This window comes from Lathyrus oleraceus, chromosome 3, assembly GCF_024323335.1.
Source record: "Lathyrus oleraceus cultivar Zhongwan6 chromosome 3, CAAS_Psat_ZW6_1.0, whole genome shotgun sequence".
Classification (NCBI taxonomy): domain Eukaryota; kingdom Viridiplantae; phylum Streptophyta; class Magnoliopsida; order Fabales; family Fabaceae; genus Lathyrus; species Lathyrus oleraceus.
Genome location: NC_066581.1, coordinates 87,200,667 through 87,224,894, shown reverse-complemented (window position 1 = coordinate 87,224,894; position 24,228 = coordinate 87,200,667). Strand labels below are relative to the sequence as shown.

Here is a 24,228-nt window from a genome sequence, read left to right as displayed (position 1 = left end):
TCAGTGTTCTCACGGTTTACCTCCAAACAGAAAAATGGACCTCGAGCAAACTGTCAAAGATCTCCATGCCCAGAATGCTCAACTCCAGGAGATGATCTTGAAATTATCCAAGGGGCAGGAGGAACTGAAAGCTCTCTTGCTCGAACAAAAGGAAGACAAGAAACCTGTGAGTTACATTAACCCGGGAAGAAGGCTCAAACGACAGGCCACAAGAGTCGAGATTCGAATTCCGAAGGATCAAGAAGAGGAAACAGAGACAGATTCAGAGGATGAGAATGCTCATCCTTTCAACCCTGAGGACGACGATGAAGATTACGAGAATGAACAGTACTCTCCAAAAGATGGCAAGTACAAGTTGCTGGAAGAACGCATGCTAGCTATGGAAGGCCAGAAGGTGCCCGGTCTGGATTTCGAAAGCTTGGGTCTAGTCTCCGATGTGATCATTCCTCGCAAATTCAAGGTCCCCGCTTTCACTCAGTATGATGGGGCATCTTGTCCTCAGATGCATCTGAGAGCTTACGTGAGAAAGATTCAGCCGCACACCACTGATAGGAAGCTATGGATCCATTTCTTCCAAGAGAGTTTGTCTGGCACACAGTTGGAGTGGTATTATCAGCTCGAGAGCTCTAACATCCACACATGGACTGATTTAGCGACAGCTTTCTACAAGCACTACCGGTATAATTCTGAACTAGCGCCTACTCGGCTACAGTTGCAGAATATGACTATGGGATCTAAAGAAAGTTTCAAAGAATATGCTCAAAAATGGAGAGATTTGGCTGGCAGAGTCAAACCCCCTATGACCGATCGAGAATTAGTGGACATGTTCATGAGCACACTGACTGGCCCATTCTACAGCCATCTATTGAGAAGTTCCTCATCGGGTTTCACTAAACTTATATTGACAGGTGAGCATGTTGAAAGCGGCATTCGAAGTGGAAAAATACAGGCGGCTACCTCTGATCCTCCGGAGACTCCTAATGGCATCACTGCCCCTCTGCCTAATCATGACGAGACTGTCAATGTTGTGGAAGATACTGATAACGATTATGACTTGGATAGCTGGATTTTCCCAATAATTGATGATGGACTCAATAATTGGAAGGCTGAAGACACTATCCCGATTTCCTTTAGTCAGGAGTAATTGTTATTGCTATTTTTGTGTTTCAAAGCATTGTGTCTATACCCGGGGCACAATAGCTAATTTTTCAAGGGTTTTGTCATTTTCATAAGCATATTCACATTCAATAGATCAATGGACTTTTTTTTTTGCATTCAAATATTGCGCTCTTTATCTTCAAACAAACTATGTTTTCTTGCACACACCCACATAACAAATCGCGTATCCATATTCACCCTGGATCCTGTTGATAATAGTTTTGCTACTGTTCATTATGACTTTGAAAATCCGATCTACCCAGCCGAGGATGGAGGTGAGGAAGATTGTGAAGTCCCTGGAGAACTTGCCAGACTGTTACTACCATACAGCCAGACTGTGAAGTCCCTGGAGAACTTGCCAGACTGTTACTACCATACAGCCGCATGAGGAATCAATTGAAACTATAGATCTGAGTACTGAAATGGACAAGAAAGAAGTCAGAGGTTTCTTGGGACACTTGAATTACGTTGCCCGATTCATTCCACACTTGACTACTACCTGCAAACCCATCTTCAAATTACTAAAATCAAGAGATGGTATGGAATGATGAATGACAAAATCAAGAAATATCTCCAAGAACCTCCAATTCTGATGCCACCAGTTGAAGGAAGACCTCTAATCATGTATTTGACCGTGTTAGAAAATTCAATAGGGTGTGCTGGGGCAACATGACGAGTCTGGTCGAAAAGAGCATGTCATACACTGCCTTAGCAAAAGGTACCGACTGTGAAACAAGATACTCACAGCTCGAGAAAGCTTGCTACGCTTTGGCCTAGGCTGCTCGCCGACTAAGACAGTATATGTTGAATCATACCACTTTATTGATTTCTAAGATGGATTCTATCAAATATACATCTGAGAAACCTGCTGTCTCCTGAGAGAGTTATCACTAATAATGGTACTAAACTGAACTCTGCATGCAGTTCAAAATAAAACACCATAACTCTTCTCCGTACCGGCCAAAGACGAACGGCGCCGTGGAGACTAACAATATCAAGAAGATCATACAAAAGATGACGGTGATGTACAAAGACTGGCATGAGATGTTACCGTTTGCTCTTCACGGTTATCGCACTTCAGTACGCACTTCGACAGGAGCAACTCCTTTCTCTTTAGTTTACGGAATGGAAGCCGTTTTACCAGTGGAAGTTCAGATTCCCTCTCTAAGAATCATGAAAGAGGCGGGCTTAGATGAAGATGAATGGATTCAGACTCGACTCGATCAGATAAATTTGATTGATGAGAAGAGACTTGCGGCTGTTTGTCATGGTCAGATGTATCAGAAACGGATGATCAAAGCTTTCAATAAGAAGGTTAAGCCAAAGGTATATCAGGCTGGTAACTTGGTAATCAAGTGTATCACACTACCACAGGGTGATTCCAGGGGTAAATGGACGCCCACATACGAAGGGCCATTTGTAGTTAAGAAAGTATTCTCTGGTGGAGCCATGATACTTGCTACAATGGACGGCGAAGACTTCCCGCATCCTGTGAACGCGGACATAGTTAAAAAATAGTACGCATAAAAGAGACCCGCTAGGTCGACGTACCTAGGCAAAAGTAAGGGCATCCCGGCGAACCAAAAGGGTTCGGGCAAAAATTAGGGATAAACATATAACGACGTACACCCGGCAAGTCGAAAACCTGAAAAGGCGGCTTGGGCAAAAAAGGGTATCCTGGTGGACTGAAAACCTGAAAAGGCGGTCCAGGCAAAATTAGGGATTAAAGCGTATGACTATGTCCCGTTCTCTGTCAGCTTCAACCAAGTTCAAGGGACTGAACAAGCCAATCACTTCCATCCGACAGCAGGAGATGAGATGCTTAAAGACATAATGACAGTGGTGGAGCTAATATCAATAGGACTTTTTCTGCATAGCTTTCTCTTTGTTTTCTTGACAATTTCCTCTTACTAGGATTTCTGTCTCCTTGTACACAAATTGCCTGTTTATAGGCCCTCTTTCAAAATCAATACAATTTTATCTCCAAAAAAGATGCTTTTGTTTTCACTTTTTCTGTTTTGTTTGCGTAATCGTCCATTGATTTAATTTGAATTGATTTATGCATTTGAATATGATCAATGTTTACAAACAATTGCATGCCTAGAATAGTAATAGCAATTACTATACGACTTCAGGATCGAGGAGAAGGTCTAACCATGCTTTCCAATGAATCCGTCGCTAATTCTATTCCCCAACAAGAACCAGCTATTTCCCAGAAGAGGTTGGCATCGCCAGACAGGCTGGTCATCTCTTCCATCCCCAGCCAGGCTCTGTTGAGTGTTTTCATCGTCAGACAGAAATCAAGTATCCCCCAGCTAAGAAAGGGTCATCAATACAAATATCTCCGACCAGAAGACTGGGATTTATTTCCCCAGTAGAGTCCCCTGGAAGAACGTTTCAGACGCATAGTGCATTCATTACATCATTTCACATCACATACCTACATACAATTTTCATTCCGCATCAGATACATTACGTCATTTCATAACATATACATGTATACAAAGCTCGCATTTATTCCAGACGCCTAATTCACTCATTACATCACTTCACAGCACACGCATGCATACAACATTTGCATCTCATGCATCATGACATGGCATGAAGCTAACTTTATTATTCAGGTCAATTATCCTCCTGACACAGTCAAAACAAAGGTCCATTCAGACGGACATCTTTATCAATTACATCCAGGATTCAACTACATCTTTCAGATATACTCCATGTCAACATTCATTCTGACATCCTCCTAACGATGGCATCTATAAGCCCATCCCAGACATTTATCGCAAATACAACATATACAAATACTATCAGATATAGCCTAGCGCACGGTTCGTTCTGATTCAGCTCAACATATGACTCCTTCAACTCAGATACGATCTAACGTATGATCCATTCTGACCTTCAACAACTCCAATACGGTTTGATGTACGACCCAGTTAGACCGTCATCTCTTCAGATGCTACCTAGTGTACGGTACATTTCTGAATTGTAGTCTAGTGTACGACTACCCCTTTTATAAGCAGATTCAGCCTAATGGACGACTCATTCTGCTACTCAGATGCTACCTAGTGACAGGTACATTTCTAAATTGTAGTCTAGCATACGACTACCCCCTCCTCATCAGATTCAGCCTAATGGACGGCTCATTCTGCTCAGATACGGTTTAATGTACGACCCAATTAGACCTTCAGCTCCTCAGATGCTACCTAGTGTACGGTACATTTCTGAAGTGTAGTCTAACATACGACTACCCCTTTTCATCATCAGACACAGCCTAACGGACGGCTCGTCCTGCAATACGGTCTAGCATAAGACCCATTTGGATCTTCAACTCAGATACGGTCTAGCATAAGATCCGGTCTGATCTTCTATCCCCAGTGAAACCACCCGCTTAAGGGAGGCCTCATTTGGCAACTCAAAGACGATCTAGCGTACGATCCATTCTGATTTTTCATCCTCGGCAAAGTCATCCGCCTAACGAACAGCTCACTCTGGTATTCAGATACGGTCCAGCATATGATCCATTCTGATCCCTTATCCCCAGCAGCGTATAACACGCCCTGACTCCCCAGTGAAGTCAACAACCTAATGGATAACCCACCGTATAGTCTAGCGTATGACCCGGTATGACAACCATGTCTTCAGACATCGTCTAATGTACGACGCACTCTGAAGCTCTCATCATCAAACTTCCTGGATGGCATCTTTAAGCCCGTCTCCATCAAGACTAATTGACAAGCGCAAATTTTCGGGGCATTCTAGTGTTCAATAATCTTCCACCTCCAGACCACGAATGACGCGCATACCATTCTAACTCTCTCGGTTCAAGAATATTGAACAGGGGCAGCTGTCATACCCCAAAATTTGCCCGTTGATATTACAAGGCATTTTTCAAGACACTCCGACTTATTCTGCAAGGCACTGATCTTAAAGAACAAAGGCCCAACTCACAACAGGCCCAATCCAGAAAATGGCCCGAACTAGCTCGCTCGCTAAGCGAGCAATTCCTTCGCCTAGCGAACCCCTCGTCATGACACTCGCCCCAGCGAAGCGCCAGATCCAGTAAAAGCCCAAAATAGCTTGCTCGCTAGGCGAGCAATTCCTTCGCCTAGCGAAGCTTGCGAATATCAGAATTTCTGGGCTTCATTCTGAGCCCATTAGGTCATCATAATCACTATAAATAGCCAAGCTTCAGCCACGAAAAGGAAGACAGACGAAGACGGACGGAAACCCTGGCATAGAAACCCTGGAGATCAACTTGAAAGCTTCCGAGTAAAGAAACCCTGAAGGCCGCTCTTTCGCTCCGAAGCTACCGCCGCCCAGCTCCGCCCGATACCAGAAGCAATCCGCCAGTTCAGTGTTACAATTCAGCTGCAACAGGTTTGCGCGTCACTATTGTTTCATGTTTCCAAGTTGTTATCTCTAAATACATAATGCATCATGATCGAATTTTTGGATATGTAGTTAGATTTTGCATGTGAGTTTAAATATGCATGCCTATCCCGAATGTGCGACCATGTTATTTCTGTAATTGAATACCACAAGGCTTGCAGCATGCTGAGATTATACTGTTCTGAAATTCAAAACCAGCAGCCGCTCGCTAGCACATCGCTAAGCGAGCCGGTAGCGAGTACTCGCTAGGCCTTCGCTAGGCGAAGCAGAGGCGAACGGGACAGTGGCTGCTTGGTCTCTTTGCTGTTCTATCTTATGTTCATCTAATCATGATTTATTATAGTTCTGCATCATTTGGCCTGAGTTCATGACTGTTATGTTTATTTTATGGTGCAACTTTCAATTATGCTTTATCTCGATGCTCTAATCCGTGTGTTGAATTGTGTAAAATCTTACCTATTCTCGAAGAAACGGCCGGCCAGGTATTCCACCTCATGTGTGGGATACCTTTATGAAGATTCACTCTGAATTATTCAATTGATTTTAATGTATTTCATGGCGAAGATCCACCCTAATGGCTTAATTGTTCTTAACGTATTGTTTTTAACATGGACCTAATTACCTACTTGATTACGGCCACTTAATTGAATGTAAAACTTTGCCTTTAAATAAGTGATATCGGACCTCTCTTTGTTACTCCACGATTACGGTATTACGGTCATGTCCCGCGAATGTAGGGATACACTTAGCAAAGACCCTTCGGTTAAATCATCATAAAATAAATCATGGTCCCTCGGATGTTGCCTTCGAAAATACGATTTTGTCCCTCGATGACCCTTCGGTGTAGCCTACGGTTAAATGATGATAGTCCCTTCGAATGCTAAGGTATCCTTACAACTGTTGCCTTCAATGACCTATCGATGACCCTACGATGACCCTTCTACATCCAAAGGATAAAACTACTTACTCCTCAATAGTAAGGACAGTTTTACCCTCATAAGGATAGGAAATGCCCGTAAAGACCTCGGATAGGTATAACTCTTAATTGCTTATTCATAACCTAAAATACTTTTCACACCTCACACATTTCAAACATCCCTTTTTTAGAAAATCACCACTTGGCATACATTCGTACTAGGATCATTGCCGAGTTATATTTTTCTAAACGACTTTCAAAACTAAACGAGATAACCACTTTGTATACATTCATACAAGAATCATTACAAAGTTAAATTCTCCTTTTCAAAACATTTCCTACACATTTCTCAAACACTTTTTCAAACTAGAAAAACATAAATGATTGAGCAATTAAGAGCCCATGGATAACCATGGATACAAAGGGTGCTAACACCTTCCCTTTGTATAATGTACCTCCCGAACCTAAGAATCTAAATTGAGGTCTTTCCTGTTCTTTTCCACCTTTCCTTATTGGATAAAAGAAAAGTCGGTGGCGACTCTTGTTATCCGCGACATTGCGATAAAAAGCAAAATACCCCAAGTCAGTTCACCGTATGACAGTATCCCACAAATAAAGTGGAATACCTAGCAAGCTACCTTTTCCGGGAGTATGTGAACCCTTACAAAATTCAGCAAACGAGTCAGAATACCAAATCAGGGTGCAATCGAGAATTGTACCAAACAAAAGGAATCACAACAGTAATGGGGTCAGGTAAACAATGCATGGCTATGATAAAACATGTCAGATGAGCAAAAATCAGAACAGAAAAGTCAGCGACTGTCACGTTCGCTCCTGCCTCGCCTAGCGAAGGCTTAGCGAATACTCACTACATGCTCGCTTAGCGATGTGCTAGCGAGCGGCTGCGGGTTCTGGTTTTGATAACAGTACAATTTCAGCAAGCTTCACACCCTATGGCATCCATTACAGAGATTACATGGTTAAACATTCAAGATATTCATACATACTTAAATTCACATGCAAAACTTAAGATATTTTTATAAATCCAATCATAATGCCATATGCAAATTAAGAACATAAAGCGGTAATAGTAGTGCAAACCTGTTTGCAATTGAATTGCAACCTTGAATTGGCAAGTCGGGTTGATTTGGGCGGAGATAACCTTGGTGCAGATGGGTTTCCTTCAGGGTTTCCTTTAGGGTTGCTCTGAATTCTCTGGGTTAGCCTCCAGGGTTTGCTGTGTTGCCTCTGTTAAGGTTTCTTTGCTAGGGTTTCTGTCCGTCTGCCTCTGTCTCCGTTTTTCTGAATGAAGCTCTGCTATTTATAAAAATTCTTGTGACATGATGGGCTCAGAATGAAGCCCAGAATTTTCTGGTTTTCGCAAGCTTCGCTAGGCGAGTGGCGTAGCGAAGGGTTCGCTAGGCGAAGGAGTTGCTCGCCTAGCGAGCATGTCAGTTTGAGCCATTTCCTCGGTTTGGCCACCTGTGAGCTGGGTCTTTGTTCTTTTAAGATCAATGCCTTGAAAAATAAGTTGGAGTGCCTTGAAAAATGCCTTGTAATATTAACGGGCAAATTTTGGGGTATGACAACCCCTCTTTTAGTAAATAATACATTAGATAAACCCACACCCTTTAAACAAGAACAACAAAAGTGGATCCCGTAGAGTACTACGGATGCGTAGGGGTGCTAATACCTTCCCTTCGCATAATCGACTCCCGAACCCAAGATTTGGTTGCGAGACCTTGTCTTTTCCTTTCCTTTTTCCAGGTTTACTTCGAGCGTTTCCTTTCCTTCCTTTAGGATAAATAACGCACGGTGGCAACTCTTCTGTCATTTCTTTTTCGCCGGTTGTTTTTTCGCACACTATATTTTTTAGGCTGCGACACTATGGCTACTACCACGTGGTCGAACTTTGGAGCCAACGACCTCAAGATCTTTCCAACAACAGATCTTGATGTTAACACTTCTTCACATACCTTTATTTGATTCACCGGTTTCATAACTGTCGCACCTCGAAAAAATGGGGATACGACTTCAAAGCGAAGCGCAATCGCACGCTCGCAATGATGGACTAAACAGAGTCGCCACCGAACTTTATTTATTCCTAAAAAGGAAAGGGGAAATATCGATAAAACCCAGGACAAAAGAAAGGATAAGATATGGTCATCGCAACCAATATCAGGGTTCGGGAGTCGATTACGCAAGGGGAAGGTATTAGCACCCCTCACGTCCGTTATACTCAACGGGAACCATTAGGTCAGTTGTGTGCGTTAATGTTAGTTTGAAATGTTAGGCTTTTCAGTTATTAGGTGGGAAAGAAAGAATAGAAGAGAGAAGAAATGTTTTTGGATTTTGACGAAGGACTAAACCTAAGTTTTTTATTAGTGGGCCTGACAAGATTTAAAAATCCTGCTCCTACGTATCTCAAAAGAGAAATCAAGGCTTACGTAGTTCTGGGTAGAAAAATGTTTGTTTGTTGGTCGATTTTAGCGAAAGCTATACTGTATTAATCGACATAAACATTGTTTTACCCAAAACAGATGAGGAGTGGACGCATACCACACATCGAACGGATTTATAAATCTACATTCGGAAAAGCGTCATTTAACTCTACTCAACAATCGTGGCCGAAACATTGTTTTGTATCACTTAAGACAATATATCTTTCATTTATGAAAAAGGTTCTTTGATTAGTCGCACGGCGGCGAGAAAAAGTTTGATTGGTTGGATGTATTTTGAGTGATGGCGAGAACTTGGATGAGCGAGATATACATCTCGAATCCTAGCCTCAGGAGTGCATGGTATACATCATGTTCCATTTCCATATTTATTGAAAAAGGTTAAGATAGGAATTAAGTATTTTGGAATTTGAAAGACGAGTACTTGTGACCTACAAGCTCTTACAGCTTGGGTCTAGTACTCGGGACTACGTCTGGACATTCCACCCAGGCAGTCTGTTTCTTTCCCATATTGCTAAGAAAATGATTCGAATATTTATGAATGTTTTGGAGGGAAGACGAATATTTATGGCTTGCAAACTCTTACAGCTTGAGCCTAATATTCGGGATTACGACTGGATATTCCCTCCAGGTAATCTTTTTCTTCCAACTTTATTAAGAAGATGGTTTTTTAATATTAGAGTGTGGAAGTGAAGACGAATATTTATGGCTTGCAAGCTCTTACAGCTTGAGCCTAATATTCGGGATTACGACTGGACATTCCATCCAGGTAACCTTTTTCTTCACATTTTATTAAGAAAATGATTTGAATATTTGGAATGTTAAGAGAAGACGAATATTTATGGCTTGCAAGCTCTTACAGCTTGAGCCTAATATTCGGGATTATGACTGGATATTCCCTCCAGGATAATCTTTTTCTTCACGTTTTATTTAAAAAATGATTTTGAATATTGGAGTATTAAAGAGAAGACGAATATTTATGGCTTGCAAGCTCTTACAGCTTGTGCCTAATATTCGGGATTACGACTGGACATTCCATCCAGGTAATCTTTTTCTTCACATTTTATTTAAAAAATGATTTTGAATGTTAGAGTGTTAAAGAGAAGACGAATATTTATGGTGTGCAAGCTCTTACAGCTTGAACCTAATATTCGGGATTACGACTGGACATTCCATCCAGGTAATCTTTTTCTTCCATTTATAGTTAAAAAAATTATTTGAATTGATTTGGATTGAGAATGGTTTAAAAAAATCGAAATTGATTAATGATGTTAGTGATACGATTATTTGCATATATGATAAAGAGATTATCTAACCAAGCGACTAAAGAAATTAAAATCGAATAAAAAAGACAAATATCTTAATAATAATAATAATTAAAATTAAAATTTTAATCAACCAATCAATTAAATAATTAATTAACTAACTACTAAAGATAAAATAAAAATCAAGTTCATAAGGATGTGGGGGATGAATAAATGAAAAGTCCAGTCCAAAACTATTTTTAATAGTATTAAAAAGAAATAAAAAAGAAAATAAATAAAAAAAAAAAATGCCCCCTGTAGGTATCGAACCCAATACTATGGGGAATATGAAATTACCTTCCTTCCACCGGACCACTAGCTATCAACTGTTAAATTAACGGCAATCCGAACTCATAAATAAGAACTAAAAAAATAAAAAATAAATAAACAAACTAAAAAAAAGAGGACTTGGGATTAGAGAAAGCCCAGCGGTCACATATGGGGAACGAAAAAACATTAATACAGAGAGATAAATGAGGTGGGGATACATAACACAGTATACTAACAGACTCTAATTAGTAAAGAGGTTCAATGGAAGACTAAATAACATTAAATTTTAAATGCTTGGTTTTTTCAAAATAAATAAATAAAAGAATAGGAAATGAGAGAGAGAAAGTAGCACAACTCAGAAACACATTCATCTTCCTCACGAAGAATCTCTCCAACTCTCGTTATCTCCCAATCTCGTTCCTCCCTCTCCCAATTGTACATCTCTCTTTCTCACTCGCCCTCAACTTCACTCAATCGATCTCTCGACCTCGTGTCTCTCTTTTTCCCAATCTCTCATCATCTCTCAGCCGTCGTCTCTCCAACTCTCTCTACATGCAACAAGAAACAATGGCTTTAAAGAGTTTCAAACAAATAAAACTCACCTTCGGCGACGGTTCCTGTAATGGTGGTGAGCTTGCAACTACCTCTCTTCGCTAGGTTTCAGGGTTTGCAGTCGTCGATTGAAATTAGGTTTTTCTTTGTGGTGTTTAGAACTAGGGTTTTCGTTGTGGTCGCCGCTCCTTTATCTAGGGTTTTCGTTTTTTTAAAATCCCCCTCCATCTTTCCGATTAGGTCCCTTTATATTCACCCTGCTTAGGGTTTTGAACTGATTCCTCAGATAAAAGGGGCAAACTGCCAAAATCCTTTAGGGTACTCAGCTTGGATCGGCCTATTTGGATGTTCGGTTTTTGGAAAAGGTATGCTGAACTCACGCTTTTCTCTCTGTTTTGTCTCTATGCCATTTTGGGATTTTTCAAATTTTAACTGTTTGGCTGTTAATCTTTATTCTTTTTACTGCAGTGAAGAATTGATCATCAGTTTCGCTTTTCTCACAACCTTGTTGGTGTACTCGGCTTTGGGCGGCTCGTTTGCACCTGTAGCTTGCAGCGGCATGGCCTTGCTAATCTCTTTCGAAGGCAAATACCCTACTTATGTGCTTCTCATTACCGACTGTTTTTTCGATACCACATCTGTTTGCCTGCAAAGAACTAGTGGGACGTGAAGGAAACGTATGGTTATACAGACCAAACTCGAGAGAAAAGGTTCGGCTTCCAGTTGGATCATGTGAGCTTGCACTTCCTATGAGAGGCAGAGGTATACAATACTCACTTTCCATCTTGAACAATATTGTATTCACATGTACTGCTCCATTATCATGTTTGTCATAAAACTGAAACAGAATGAATTGAAATGCAGAGTTGGCTCACAATGGGAATGCTCCAAGAGAAGCCTATGCAACGATTCTGCATTCGGCTCATGTTTATGTTTGTGGAGCCATGGAACTACAACAAATACAGGTTATGGCAAATGTGATCGGTTATGGATCGGGTTGTATCTGGCAGTTCTGTACTTCTGGAGATTATCATAAAGATGTTGATACCGTTGAATTTTCTGGTCACCACCCATTTGTTTGCCAATCATGTCATTTTTCAGATTCCCGAAAATTGTGAAACCTCGACTCTGCCATTAACTTGCCTCTGGTGTTCTAATAATTTTACAGGAATGGCATTCGAAGCATCTCTGGGACCTGATAAGGACGCATGAGTTTTTCAAATCTATAACGAGTGTACCAGCGAAAGCATATTCCAGGTCTCACACGTCCAGCTCTACCCTGACGCTGCCTTGCATTTGCTTGAGAAATCCAATCTTCAACCATGCTAGACAATTTCTTCTGCGGATTATAACGATTCTCCTTATGTTTTCCACAGCCAATCACATATATCACATCAACTATTGTTATGCTGGTCTCTGCTATATTTGTTGCTATAACAACCTTGCGTATATTTCTTGTAGGGCGTAAAAAAAAACCTTCTTCTGTTCAGTTGACGCAACTGATGAATGCAAAGGAGTAAGCCAATCAGAAGATGGCCCACCAAACCGGTACGATGCTGCTAACTTATCATGTAAGTGGTTTATCTCAAACACTCCCGGTAAGAAGACAAGGACGGCACCCTCAAGATCATCTATCTGCATAAATTCAGGAAGTGGAATGCCATGCTTAGAGAAGTGAACCTTTTGCAGATACTTATCCTGAATAATTCGTATAGTAGAGGCTTTAGGTTGACATACAACTCCTTGTTTCTCAAGTTATTTATGCTGCTGGGATTTACTTCCTTGGTGTATGACTATTTATCTTTACCGGCACTGGCTTTTATCTGAATTTTGTAGAAGTCGCAGCCTAGGCTCAGTAGGTAACCATTTGTAATATTTGCACTTGGGTTTTATTGTACTTTTGCAGTAGAGCAATAACATCATGTATTTGAACTGAAAATAAGTGATCTAAAAGCCCAGCTGAAAATCTATTCATTGTTCTTACTGGAATTAATTGATTCACTGGATATGCACCTTCACAAAAGTAATATAAAGTTGTATCCACCATACAAGCTTCTGGTCAGTCTTTGATGGTGAACAAGTAATGCACATCCAACCATAGATTCTAACTCCTTTTTACTTCATTTACTGTCGCCAATAGTCTCCACAAGAACAATTAATCATAACATTCAACGTTCCAGTATCATGAATACTATTCGGTGGGTAAGTATTGAAGTTTCTCAACCATTGAACATTGGTTAAATTAGCATAGTTGGATCCAACAACGGAAGCATACGTGTCATCGTTTTGAACATCGTAACTAAAATTATGAGCAAGAAAGTCGCCGTTGACGCAATCACACGGGAACGGAATGTTGACTCTTTCGCCGCCAAGAGTTATGTCTTTGTTAGGGACGGTGTCTCTGTTGTAGTCAACCATATCTTCTGGTTTTGGTGAGAATTGGGGATTTCATGACACCGGCAACATAGGTGAGGTTGGTGCCACTTGCTAGGTAGAAGTTGGCTAAGGCTAATGAACAACCTTTGGTGCACTTGGATTCAAATGTGGATGGGATTGAAGCTGCTAGGAAGAAGATGAAGAAGGTGAATCTGTGTTGTTGTTTCATTGAATGAGGATTTTGAAGGATGAGGAATCGGGTTTGATTATAAAATGGATATGTATTTTAGAAATGAGTTTGGAAATGTTAATGAATATGCAATGTATATATGAAAATGAGTTTGGAAATGTTTGAAAACTAAATGTTATGAAATATGTGTATGTATTATTTTGATTTGGGATGCATTATGGATGGAAACCGGGTCATGTTTGGTTACAAAATGGATTTTTAGAAATTGTCCAAGACTAATTTAAATATCAATTTAAATAGTAATAACAAATCAGTAAAAAAAACAAATTAAAAAATCAAATTAATTCATAATTTATTAAAATTACTTTGATATCAACTCTAACATTTATTTGAAAATTAATATTAATTAGAGTTTTGAATCATTAGTAAAAATAACAATTAAAATTAAATTGAAAATTTGGCTTTAAACTTGATTTGAAATTAAAATCAAATATTGAAAAATTACAAAAGTCAAGTGATTAAAATCCATTTTATACTGATGAATGTATGCAAAAAAAATGCAAAAATAAAAGAAAAAATGGAAAAATTTCAGGGTCAAAATCGGGGTATGACAGTTGCCCCTATTTAAGTATCTTCTACTAGAGAATATGAAGCAGGACACTCTTCATATGATCATAGTGGGAGATGATTAAATACTAAGAAGACCCGGATTTTGATCCTGAATCCCCATGACATGATGTGATATGATATGATATGCATGGGTGCATGACTCTTTTTTTTAATTTTCTTCTACTAGGGATAGGATGGACCCTTGACGGGAAGCGCTGCTAGACAGACCAATCTGTGGGGAAAGCTGATGATCCACATGGAGACAGACAAATGGTAAGAAACAACTTGCTGGGGAAACCAATCCTGCTGGAGAATCTGACACACACTGGGGAGTATTCAAAGTGAGATTTGATAAACGACACTTGGGATACAACCGAATAAAGAAAAAGATGCTATGACAGGCTCATATAAGACCTGACAACGCTGGGGAATAATCAAGGAGAAAACTCTTCAGAACAGGTTCATGTATGACCTGACACCGGAATAAGGAGGTTCAATAACAGGTTCATACATGACCTGAATAGGATTGAACAAACAGAGAAAAGATCTTCAGAGCAGGTTCAAGTATGACCTGACACCGGAATAAAAGGGTTCAATGACAGGTTCGTACATGACCTGAATAGGATTGAACAAAGAATCTTCAGAGCAGGTTCAAGCATGACCGGACCCCGGAATAAAAAGGTTCAATGACAGGTTCATATAAGACCTGAATAGGATTGAACAAAGAATCTTCAAAGTAGGTTCAAGCATGACCGGACCCCGGAATAAAAAGGTTCAATGACAGGTTCGTATAAGACCTGAATAGGATTGAACAAAGAATCTTCAGAGCAGGTTCAAGCATGACCGGACCCCGGAATAAAAAGGTTCAATGACAGGTTCATATAAGACCTGAATAGGATTGAACAAAGAATCTTCAGAGTAGGTTCAAGCATGACCGGACCCCGGAATAAAAAGGTTCAATGACAGGTTCGTACAAGACCTGAATAGGATTGAACAAAGGATCTTCAGAGCAAGTTCAAGTGTAACCTGACCCCGGAATAAAAAGGTTCAATGACAGGTTCGTACAAGACCTGAATAGGATTGAACAAAGGATCTTCAGAGCAGGTTCAAGTGTAACCTGACCCCGGAATAAAAAGGTTCAATGACAGGTTCGTACAAGACCTGAATAGGATTGAACAAAGGATCTTCAGAGCAGATTCAAGTGTAACCTGACCCCGGAATAAAAAGGTTCAATGACAGGTTCGTACAAGACCTGAATAGGATTGAACAAAGGATCTTCAGAGCAAGTTCAAGTGTAACCTGACCCCGGAATAAAAAGGTTCAATGACAGGTTCGTACAAGACCTGAATAGGATTGAACAAAGGATCTTCAGAGCAGGTTCAAGTGTAACCTGACCCCGGAATAAAAAGGTTCAATGACAGGTTCGTACAAGACCTGAATAGGATTGAACAAAGGATCTTCAGAGCAGGTTCAAGTGTAACCTGACCCCGGAATAAAAAGGTTCAATGACAGGTTCGTACAAGACCTGAATAGGATTGAACAAAGAATCTTCAGAGCAGGTTCAAGTGTAACCTGACCCCGGAATAAAAAGGTTCAATGACAGGTTCATATAAGACCTGAATAGGATTGAACAAAGAATCTTCAGAGTAGGTTCAAGGATGACCTGACTCCGGAATAACAACAATTGGACTTTGAAATGAGTTCCAGTAACAACTGAGCTTGGAATAATGCCTAACAACAACTGATTTTTAGGAGACACCAATGAGCCTTGAAACAATTCCAGGGAATGACATAGGGGTTCTGGAACTTCGTCAGAATAAAAGTGACATGTCTGAGAATTCATCAGAGAGTAAAAGAAACAAATTCTGGAAATGCATCGGAATTACAAGTGATATTCCGGAAATACAACAGAATACAGACACATCCGGTAATACATCAAGGAAATTCTGGAAATACATCAGAATATAGACACATCAGAGAACACCTCAGATAGATGGTGAAACATCTGGAAATACATCAGACCAGTTATGGAAATTCATCAATAAACCAAGGAGTAATCCGGAAATTCATCGGATAATCCAAAAAGAAAATGAACCTTAATGGAAAATTTTCTAATAGGTGCCAACTGGGTTGGATTTGAAAATGACTGCAAAAACCGGATGATGGTTTAAGGGCACCAAATACAGACTGGAATCAAAGGTCAAAGGATATAGGATCAACAACAAGACCTGAGTCAATGCAAAATGAGCACGAAGTACATTTCGGCTATGCATGATTTGAATTTCCTTTTATGCATGATATATGAATGATCATGATTATGAGAATGCTGACACTGGGCAGACTGGGAGTTTGTAAAGGCTTTTTATGGAAGCTCATGATTCCTCAACACCGAGAACTTAACCAAATATTTGTGATAGATGTTGTCAAAGGAGAATTCTATCCAGCTTGATAGCCACAACTTAGCCAATGGATCCTTTTGGAGGATCAATGAATCGTGCTAGCATAATTTTCAGGCACTCGTCTTAAACTCGATAGTTGTTGACGTATGGCAGAATTTGTTTGAGCAGTTTGAAAGCACGAAGAAAGAGGTTCTGCCCCTCTGTGGCTCATCTTGCCCCAGTTTGTTGAGACTTTGGCAATGTTAACCTTGAGAGTGGGTTTGGAAACAACCTGCCATGAGACTACCTCGAGATGGCATGCCCCAAGCGTTTGTAACTTGCAGCGGTCCGAACTTGACTAACCAAATGCTGGAATGGTAGACTCTTGATTGATTGTCCTTTGGATAGCTGGACTCATTGAGCTCTGAGGTGGCTTGCCCCCAGCCTAAGTCTTAAAGCAAAATACTCTTGGCTAACTGAACCATGGAGTGATTAGCTCGAATTAACTGATGCTCAAAGTGATTTGCCCTTGACTAGACTTCTTTCACTCCATCAAGTTCTTCAACTGTATATTGTTGGAATTTCTTTGACGCTAAGTGTTGACTTGCAAATAAGATTGTGCATTCAAAAAAAATGGTAATTTTAATGCAATGTTTATGCAAAAATTTGAAATCAAAGTTTATTGATATAAATGGGTGAAATACAGTGAACGAGTCATTGATAAGAACACAATGGTGATCAAGTCATTCACAGTATGCAAGTTGGTGCTATCAAATGATTAACAAAAATCGTTTGGAGTCAAGTTAACACAACCTTGTTATAGTATGCTTTCAAAATAAACCCTGCCTCAATTAGGTCTTTTAAGGGTTGTAACGTGGTCTGGTTCACGGTTTTTTTGAAACAAAAGGATATAAGGCTCAAAGTTTATTTTTACCCACCCCTTCTTCTTGATGATCTCCAGTTCCTATGTTCAGTTAATTCAATACACGCATTCGACTTCGAAGGTGTGAAAGTGAAAATGAGGAATCAAGGTGAGATTTTCTTGAAATGGCAGTCACATTATTTTGTTTTTGTTGAGGATTTAATGACCTCTTTTGATTGATTTTCTTTATCCCTAATTTTGCCTGGACTGCTCCTTTGAAGCTTTCGGCCCATCGGGATGCCCTAAATTTTGCCTAAGTCATTTTGTGGTATTTGACTTAGCGGGCTTTTTCTATTTTTTTTTAAAGGTGTTGACTGCCACATTATTGGTGGATAAGGATCAACCAACACTAATTTTAGCTTTTCTTAACTTCTTCGACATTTCAACATGTGCGCGAAGGATAACATGTGGTTGAACCTAATTAGAGGGTGTACATATGGACGATTCTTTTTGAAAGATCGAATGTACGATTAAACTATCTGAACATAACTACCCTGCCCCAGGTTAAGATTAAGGGTTTTAGATCCGAAATAAACACCAACTTCTAGGCTCAAAGTGGTTGACTAGGGATTAACTCCTTATCTCTTCAGTGTTTGGGGATTTGAAACAATGCCTTACATCATCGACAAGGTTTTACTCAAAAGCATACCACAACAAATTCAGGTGTTTCGTTTTCATCATCCTCCCTCCAATCTTTGTTAACACAACAATTTGATAAACAAAAGTGAATGAGAGGAGTATTTTGCTTTTGTTTTTTAACATAAATGAAAAACGAGTGAATACGAATGGATCAATTCAAAAGATGCATAAACATTTCGTTAATCTTACCAATTCAAATAAAACAACAATGTTTAAAAGCAAATAACAACCAACATGCAAAGAAACTACAAAAGAAGTGTTGAAACAACCAAATGATTGCCAGCTTTAGGGAATTGATTTCTTCAAACTTGAAGATTGGGATCAACCACCTTTTTGACATTGGCATGATGATCTTCAAATTCTTTTATTTCAATCTCATCGTCGAACGCAGCCCTCTTGGATCCACTACTCACTTCTCCTTTTCTCTCATTGGTATAGGTCGTGACATTGGAAATCCAAGGCGGTATCTCAATGCTCTTACCAGGAAACAATGATAGCTCACTAGCCACATCCCTGACATCTTCCTTGTGGTACAAAACCTTGAGGGGTTTCAAGGGTTTTTTCCTTTCTCATTATCTGGCCCAGAAATCAAGGTATAGGTACTTGAGCCTTCCTCCTTGAGTGTTGGTGACCTTATGTCAATCAATCCTTGCAGCTTGAGCTTAAAACTCACGCATTCCTCGATGGAGTGCCCCATTGTTCCAGTATGGTATTCACACTTGATCTTCGGGTGATCTTCTTCAAAGACTAAGCTCTTCTTGTTAATCAGTTCTCGTACCAAATATTTTAGCGCACAACAAGAATCTAGGTCATGTCCCAATGCCCCTTTATGGAATTCACATGTTGCATTTGGATTGTACCATGGTAGGTCTGGTGACACAGGCGTGAGAGCTCGAGGGGTTACCAAAGTATTCTGGATCAGTAGCGGGTAAAGCTTGCTATATGGCACCGGAATCGAGTCATTGTGATCCTTGTTCCTCTTGCTCTGATTCTGATTTTTATTCTGAACCTGGCTTTGGTGACTTTGAGGAGGAATAGCCAGAGGATGTTGCTGATGACGTCTTGAGGGAGGTCCATATACTGGTAAATGAGGGGTTGCCACATAGAATTTCCCTTGACCTGGGGTAACACCAGATGGATGTGGCGTAGTAGCTCTCTTTGTTGCAGCAGTGTATATTGGGTGACCCTCTTTTCTCAACAAGACTTGCAGGGTTTCTAAGACCCATCTCATTTGGCTTTTCAAAAGATTAAGTTCCTCCTTCAATACTTCTTGACTCTTCCTTAGCTCGTTCATCATATCTTGAGACATGGTTCTTTGCTCTTCGCGTGTTGAGAATCACTTTGCTTCACGGACAAAAGATGGATGAGTTTTTTTGGTATTTTGTCTGGAAAATGGCATGCATTATGATGCGATGCAAATGCAATGGAATGCGAATGAATGCAATGCAAGCCATGCACATTTGTTTTTTTCATACGCGGGTTAAAAAGTCTGAGGTATTGACGAATCTGATTGCTTTCCAAGAATAGGTTCTCACCAGGCATGGTCTAAGGTTTTTGAAAAAGTTCCTAGAGTCATGGATCCATTAGACTGTTTGCTACCTGCGGCAACTTACTTGTCGGGCATCAACTCCATCTAAAGAATCTACTCTAAGTGAGGTTCTCGCATCGATCCAACGAGAAATACATCTCGCAGACCCACACTACGCAACCATCTTTCCTAGTTGGGCAAAGAACTAAGGTTCTACAAATGGTTCTCAGAGTCATGGATCCTAAAGAAAATGTCGAAGCTTACGGCAACTTACTTGCCGAGCGACAACATCCTCTCAAGAATCTACTCTAAGTGAGGTTCTCGTACCGACCCAACGAGAAATACATCTCGCGGACCCGCACTACTCAACCTCGTCCTATCTTATGTTTTTACTCAAGACTTGGGTGAAAAGTCTTTCCCACATGGTTTGCAATCAGAGTATCCAAGTACCAAACCATAATCGAACCAATACAACTGATTCATATCAATATGACAATAGAGATAGTAAAAACAATAAAGAAAAGCCACATAGGTAAACAAACAAAGGCACACAGACGACCTAACTAGGCTTGACTCTCTTAGGGAAACTATCATATCCCCAGCAGAGTCGCCATCTGTCGCACCTCGAAAAAATGGGGATACGACTTCAAAGCGAAGCGCAATCGCACGCTCGCAATGATGGACTAAACAGAGTCGCCACCGAACTTTATTTATTCCTAAAAAGGAAAGGGGAAATATCGATAAAACCCAGGACAAAAGAAAGGATAAGATATGGTCATCGCAACCAATATCAGGGTTCGGGAGTCGATTACGCAAGGGGAAGGTATTAGCACCCCTCACGTCCGTTGTACTCAACGGGAACCATTAGGTCAGTTGTGTGCGTTAATGTTAGTTTGAAATGTTAGGCTTTTCAGTTATTAGGTGGGAAAGAAAGAATAGAAGAGAGAAGAAATGTTTTTGGATTTTGACGAAGGACTAAACCTAAGTTTTTTATTAGTGGGCCTGACAAGATTTAAAAATCCTGCTCCTACGTATCTCAAAAGAGAAATCAAGGCTTACGTAGTTCTGGGTAGAAAAATGTTTGTTTGTTGGTCGATTTTAGCGAAAGCTATACTGTATTAATCGACATAAACATTGTTTTACCCAAAACAGATGAGGAGTGGACGCATACCACACATCGAACGGATTTATAAATCTACATTCGGAAAAGCGTCATTTAACTCTACTCAACAATCGTGGCCGAAACATTGTTTTGTATCACTTAAGACAATATATCTTTCATTTATGAAAAAGGTTCTTTGATTAGTCGCACGGCGGCGAGAAAAAGTTTGATTGGTTGGATGTATTTTGAGTGATGGCGAGAACTTGGATGAGCGAGATATACATCTCGAATCCTAGCCTCAGGAGTGCATGGTATACATCATGTTCCATTTCCATATTTATTGAAAAAGGTTAAGATAGGAATTAAGTATTTTGGAATTTGAAAGACGAGTACTTGTGACCTACAAGCTCTTACAGCTTGGGTCTAGTACTCGGGACTACGTCTGGACATTCCACCCAGGCAGTCTGTTTCTTTCCCATATTGCTAAGAAAATGATTCGAATATTTATGAATGTTTTGGAGGGAAGACGAATATTTATGGCTTGCAAACTCTTACAGCTTGAGCCTAATATTCGGGATTACGACTGGATATTCCCTCCAGGTAATCTTTTTCTTCCAACTTTATTAAGAAGATGGTTTTTTAATATTAGAGTGTGGAAGTGAAGACGAATATTTATGGCTTGCAAGCTCTTACAGCTTGAGCCTAATATTCGGGATTACGACTGGACATTCCATCCAGGTAACCTTTTTCTTCACATTTTATTAAGAAAATGATTTGAATATTTGGAATGTTAAGAGAAGACGAATATTTATGGCTTGCAAGCTCTTACAGCTTGAGCCTAATATTCGGGATTATGACTGGATATTCCCTCCAGGATAATCTTTTTCTTCACGTTTTATTTAAAAAATGATTTTGAATATTGGAGTATTAAAGAGAAGACGAATATTTATGGCTTGCAAGCTCTTACAGCTTGTGCCTAATATTCGGGATTACGACTGGACATTCCATCCAGGTAATCTTTTTCTTCACATTTTATTTAAAAAATGATTTTGAATGTTAGAGTGTTAAAGAGAAGACGAATATTTATGGTGTGCAAGCTCTTACAGCTTGAACCTAATATTCGGGATTACGACTGGACATTCCATCCAGGTAATCTTTTTCTTCCATTTATAGTTAAAAAAATTATTTGAATTGATTTGGATTGAGAATGGTTTAAAAAAATCGAAATTGATTAATGATGTTAGTGATACGATTATTTGCATATATGATAAAGAGATTATCTAACCAAGCGACTAAAGAAATTAAAATCGAATAAAAAAGACAAATATCTTAATAATAATAATAATTAAAATTAAAATTTTAATCAACCAATCAATTAAATAATTAATTAACTAACTACTAAAGATAAAATAAAAATCAAGTTCATAAGGATGTGGGGGATGAATAAATGAAAAGTCCAGTCCAAAACTATTTTTAATAGTATTAAAAAGAAATAAAAAAAGAAAATAAATAAAAAAAAAAAAATGCCCCCTGTAGGTATCGAACCCAATACTATGGGGAATATGAAATTACCTTCCTTCCACCGGACCACTAGCTATCAACTGTTAAATTAACGGCAATCCGAACTCATAAATAAGAACTAAAAAAATAAAAAATAAATAAACAAACTAAAAAAAAGAGGACTTGGGATTAGAGAAAGCCCAGCGGTCACATATGGGGAACGAAAAAACATTAATACAGAGAGATAAATGAGGTGGGGATACATAACACAGTATACTAACAGACTCTAATTAGTAAAGAGGTTCAATGGAAGACTAAATAACATTAAATTTTAAATGCTTGGTTTTTTCAAAATAAATAAATAAAAGAATAGGAAATGAGAGAGAGAAAGTAGCACAACTCAGAAACACATTCATCTTCCTCACGAAGAATCTCTCCAACTCTCGTTATCTCCCAATCTCGTTCCTCCCTCTCCCAATTGTACATCTCTCTTTCTCACTCGCCCTCAACTTCACTCAATCGATCTCTCGACCTCGTGTCTCTCTTTTTCCCAATCTCTCATCATCTCTCAGCCGTCGTCTCTCCAACTCTCTCTACATGCAACAAGAAACAATGGCTTTAAAGAGTTTCAAACAAATAAAACTCACCTTCGGCGACGGTTCCTGTAATGGTGGTGAGCTTGCAACTACCTCTCTTCGCTAGGTTTCAGGGTTTGCAGTCGTCGATTGAAATTAGGTTTTTCTTTGTGGTGTTTAGAACTAGGGTTTTCGTTGTGGTCGCCGCTCCTTTATCTAGGGTTTTCGTTTTTTTAAAATCCCCCTCCATCTTTCCGATTAGGTCCCTTTATATTCACCCTGCTTAGGGTTTTGAACTGATTCCTCAGATAAAAGGGGCAAACTGCCAAAATCCTTTAGGGTACTCAGCTTGGATCGGCCTATTTGGATGTTCGGTTTTTGGAAAAGGTATGCTGAACTCACGCTTTTCTCTCTGTTTTGTCTCTATGCCATTTTGGGATTTTTCAAATTTTAACTGTTTGGCTGTTAATCTTTATTCTTTTTACTGCAGTGAAGAATTGATCATCAGTTTCGCTTTTCTCACAACCTTGTTGGTGTACTCGGCTTTGGGCGGCTCGTTTGCACCTGTAGCTTGCAGCGGCATGGCCTTGCTAATCTCTTTCGAAGGCAAATACCCTACTTATGTGCTTCTCATTACCGACTGTTTTTTCGATACCACATCTGTTTGCCTGCAAAGAACTAGTGGGACGTGAAGGAAACGTATGGTTATACAGACCAAACTCGAGAGAAAAGGTTCGGCTTCCAGTTGGATCATGTGAGCTTGCACTTCCTATGAGAGGCAGAGGTATACAATACTCACTTTCCATCTTGAACAATATTGTATTCACATGTACTGCTCCATTATCATGTTTGTCATAAAACTGAAACAGAATGAATTGAAATGCAGAGTTGGCTCACAATGGGAATGCTCCAAGAGAAGCCTATGCAACGATTCTGCATTCGGCTCATGTTTATGTTTGTGGAGCCATGGAACTACAACAAATACAGGTTATGGCAAATGTGATCGGTTATGGATCGGGTTGTATCTGGCAGTTCTGTACTTCTGGAGATTATCATAAAGATGTTGATACCGTTGAATTTTCTGGTCACCACCCATTTGTTTGCCAATCATGTCATTTTTCAGATTCCCGAAAATTGTGAAACCTCGACTCTGCCATTAACTTGCCTCTGGTGTTCTAATAATTTTACAGGAATGGCATTCGAAGCATCTCTGGGACCTGATAAGGACGCATGAGTTTTTCAAATCTATAACGAGTGTACCAGCGAAAGCATATTCCAGGTCTCACACGTCCAGCTCTACCCTGACGCTGCCTTGCATTTGCTTGAGAAATCCAATCTTCAACCATGCTAGA

At 39.7% G+C, this 24,228-nt stretch overlaps 1 long non-coding RNA gene across 5 annotated transcripts; it reads left to right on the top strand.

Moving 5' to 3' along the window:
* The first annotated feature begins 10,912 nt into the window (after window positions 1–10,912).
* Window positions 10,913–23,844, top strand: LOC127125501 (uncharacterized). 5 transcript variants are annotated; one of them, XR_007804671.1, is made up of 4 exons: window positions 10,913–11,133; window positions 11,323–11,422; window positions 11,526–11,819; window positions 23,763–23,843. It is a non-coding gene; the product is annotated as an uncharacterized LOC127125501 (long non-coding RNA). The 5 variants fall into 5 exon arrangements; XR_007804668.1 differs by lacking the exon at window positions 23,763–23,843 and adding an exon at window positions 11,922–12,003; XR_007804672.1 differs by lacking the exons at window positions 11,323–11,422; window positions 11,526–11,819 and adding exons at window positions 23,164–23,263; window positions 23,367–23,660 and having other exon boundaries at window positions 10,914–11,133; window positions 23,763–23,844.
* Window positions 23,845–24,228: the final 384 nt, after the last annotated feature.